The sequence below is a fragment of the Aplysia californica genome, unplaced genomic scaffold, assembly GCF_000002075.1.
Source record: "Aplysia californica isolate F4 #8 unplaced genomic scaffold, AplCal3.0 scaffold00042, whole genome shotgun sequence".
In the NCBI taxonomy this organism is placed as follows: Eukaryota; Metazoa; Mollusca; class Gastropoda; order Aplysiida; family Aplysiidae; genus Aplysia; species Aplysia californica.
In genome coordinates, this window is record NW_004797312.1 from 259,600 (window position 1) to 263,359 (window position 3,760).

At 37.9% G+C, this 3,760-nt stretch overlaps 1 protein-coding gene across 1 annotated transcript in view; it reads left to right on the forward strand.

The window, feature by feature from the left end:
- Positions 1-1,233: 1,233 nt before the first annotated feature.
- The window catches only part of LOC106011026, a 7,172-nt gene continuing 4,645 nt past the window's right edge, over positions 1,234-3,760 (forward strand). Inside the window, exon 1 of the mRNA XM_013079167.1 lies at positions 1,234-1,766. The gene's annotated coding sequence lies outside the window, so the exon portion shown is untranslated. The remainder of the gene's footprint in view (positions 1,767-3,760) is intronic.

The window sequence follows — 3,760 nt, forward strand, 5'->3', positions numbered from 1 at the left end:
GGACCAGTGCCGTACCGGAGATGACTATTGGCTGTACCCACAACGCCCCAGGGTAACAATGGTTTGACAAGAAGTTTAAGCAATCAGAGAAAAGCCCTAACTGAAACCCACACTTACAGCCAGCTACCGGCTGATGGAAAGATTCGTTAGCCAAGCACATAATTATTTTACGCAATTATTTGCACAAAGGCTTTAAAAGTTTAACATGTTCAGCAAAAAAAACTTTTTTAAATGTATAACGAGAGCATTTTCAGCATATCAGATATAGATCTAGGTCTCATACTACAAATAAGTTTGAAGTAAGTATAACCCACTAAAGTTAAGAGACTGAAATGAAGAAGAATTTGATATAATATAAAGATACAACAGAGTACAGGCAAGCAAGTATTTATGACAAATGAGGAAATTAAGAAAACAAAAAAGGGGATCGTCTAGTCTGTAAATCGGCCGACGTCTAAGAGTTAAAGTACCTTCAAAGTTAGCAGATTATAAATTTGGTCGTTCACAAAGGATCCTGGGTCATTTTGGTAACCAACCCCGCGTGTACCCCCCCCCCCCCCCCTCCCTTTGCACCCCTGTCCGTCTTGTGCGACTCTCAAGAACAAAGAATCTGCCTTATCGGCCAACGAATAAGAGATCCACGCGTGTTTGATACAATCTTAGTATTATTATTATTATTATTATTATTATTATTATTATTATTATTATTATTATTATTATTATTATTATTATTATTATTATTGTAGTAGTAGTAGTAGTAGTAGTAGTAGTAGTAGTAGTAGTAGTAGTAGTAGTAGTAGTAGTAGTAGTAGTAGTAGTAGTAGTAGTAGTAGTAGTAGTAGTAGTAGTAGTAGTAGTAATAGTAGTAGTAGTAGTAGTAGTAGTAGTAGTAGTAGTAGTAGTATTGTTGTTGTTGTTGTTATAACTGTTATTTTTTGTATTATTATGTTGTTATTATTGCTATTATTATTGTTATTTTCGAATACTGGTAGTAGATCTATCTGCCATTTATTTTATTTTTTATTATTTAAGAAATGGTCGCCCTTTGCTTATTTTCCCCACCAGCATGGCCAATCAGCAACACGTGTCCATGACGTCACCACTACAACAGCGAGCGGACTGGTCATCCCTCCAGGCATTCCGACCCTCCACGCTCCAGCGAGCGCTGTCACATGACGGGTTCGAGTTTAAATCTCAAATCCTTTGTTCAATAATACCAAAAAAGGAAGCGACTCCGCCCTTGTGACTCGTTGGCGTGGGTTTGACGGCCATCTTTGTCAGCTGACCAGTCTGCCTCAGTTTGACTGGAGAGTCAGTTCATGTTGCCTTTGTTCATCCCCTGAGCGGACGCTAGTTTGACGAAGTTTGTATATGTGAATGTGTGTCGATAACATCACGTCTCATTTCTTCAAGTTTTTGTAGACATTGTCGCAAAAAGATTTTCCAAAAGGATTTGTTTCCAGTGGTTTCATGTGAACGACACGATAGACCTTCACGATATTGATTCAGGAGATTGTTTCACCCTTCGTTGTGTAACACGTGTTTGGTACCCTCAGTGACTTTCTATTTCGGTGGTTGAGCTATACGGTAGAAAGACCTTCTGTGTGGTGTTCCTCGCTGTTTATCCACAACTGAAGTCATAGAATCATCTGCTGCTCACCAACAACGGACGTCACAGAACCTCGTGGTGTCATCAAAGCCTCCAAGATCAAGAACTCCGGGAGAGAGCACTAGAGTATCTAGCACTGACAGCGACTGCTAAATCCGTGAGTGTCATTGATGAATAGTTCTTGTAGATTATTATCTGCAAAGTTAACGCCGGTTGGTGGAAACTCTCCTCTTCTTCTTCTTCTTCTTCTTCTTCTTCTTCTTCTTCTTCTTCTTCTTCTTCTTTTTCTTCTTCTACTTCTTCTTCTTCTTCTTCTTTCTCCCCGCTCCCTCTCTGTCTCAAAATACTCTCTTTGTGTCTCTCTTTCTCTATACCTCTCACACCGCCCCGCCCCCCTTCTTCTCTCTCTTTCTCTCTATCTATCTATCTCTCTCTCTATCTCTCTCTCTCTCTCTCTCTCTCTCTCTCTCTCTCTCTCTCTCTCTCTCTTACTCTTTTTGTATATATCTATATCTTCTCATTTCTTTCATTTGGTTTTAATAAGGGTTTAACGACACATGCAACACAATAAGGTTATATAAAAACCGAAGATTAGAGATATTGCAAAAGAGTAGCAAGGACAACACAAAGAATGAGGATAGATAATATACGTGTACAATAAATGTATCTGATTAGGAAATATATTATGTTCGAGAGAAAAGAAGGAACAAACCACACCAGAGCACCCGCCACTAATCTTTAAAAAAAAAAAAAACCTTCTATACAAAGAAATGTGTAGTTCAGGGTGTTGGTTTTGGGAGAGGGTAGGAGGTCTAGAAGGCTTGTGGTAACGTTTCTTAGTTGTGAACTGGGCACGCCAAGTGAGTCTAGACTGCTGTTATGTAAAGCTGAAGGTTTCAGTGAATGTCGCCTCAACGGTCCACTCTTTGGTTAGCGACTGTGACGCTCCATGATGTTTTCCCACCATAATACATTGACACGTATCAACTACTTTATCATCCTGTTCCCCTCTGTATAATAAAGAAAAGCTAATACTGTAGCGCTTCCAAATCATTATGTTCTTTACAGTTAACTTTTGACTCCCTGCATAGATTTCTGTTAAGCGTTTTCCACTAATTTTGTTTCAATTTGTCTTAATTATATAGCAAAGAAGTAAATTTTTCAGGGTCTAGAATTAATAAGTTGTATCTTTGTCTTTGTTCAAAATGTGAGGCAGCGTGGTGGAATCAGACTCTCGTCAATTTTGGGGCATGTAGAGTTATTGGTGTCATCTTAGAGCTTGTTCACTTGTCTTTATTTCGATGAAAAAAATATCTCTTTATGTTTAGTACAAGTCGAGACATTTGCAAATGAAGGAGGTGGGGTCGCCTGTTTCCAGAGGTAAAATTTTTGAGAAAATGGCCCCCAAAGATTGGTTATTTCCTTAGCTTAAGAGTCCGCGGTAACTGAAAATTTACATTTTTTTCTTAGTTTATTCAACGTTTTTAAGAAAAATCCGTACAGAAATAAGTTCTTTAATGGGCATGAAAGGTGTTGAGCCAAAAAATAAAAAAATTGATAAAAATTCACAAACCTGTGGAAAAATGCAAGTTTCTTTACTTTGATTATTTTGACGAGAGCCTGATTCCACCACGCTGCCTCACAAATTATTTATTGAGTAAAAAAAAGTCTGATGACTTACATAATGTGACTCATATCATGTCGTCATACTTTGTATTTTAAAGGTATAGGAGGGAGTGAATTTTTTTCTTTCTGTATGGCTCCCTGCTTGTGCGCAATTTTTGGGATTTGGGAATATGCAATTATCATGTGTTCAAAATGAATTGTGTCTTGTTTGAACCAACGAAAGAAGAATAAAAACTATAAAATATTCCAGAAATCTCCAGTAAATATGTTAACTTTCTACTTCTGCTGGACGAGCAAAAAAAAAAAAGAAAGAAAAGAAAAGAAAAGCCACGAGTACCTGAGGAAAGTGCCCTTTCACATCAATAATATGACGTTGGTAAATAAAAATTGTGCTCGAAAAGAAAAGTCTGCCAAGCTTAAATCTCAAGGAAACAATTACGTTCTGAAATCACAAGCTTAAGACTGTCGTACGATCCTTTCTTTTTTTTTCTTTTTTTTTTTTGGGGGGGGGGGGGGGGGGGGGGG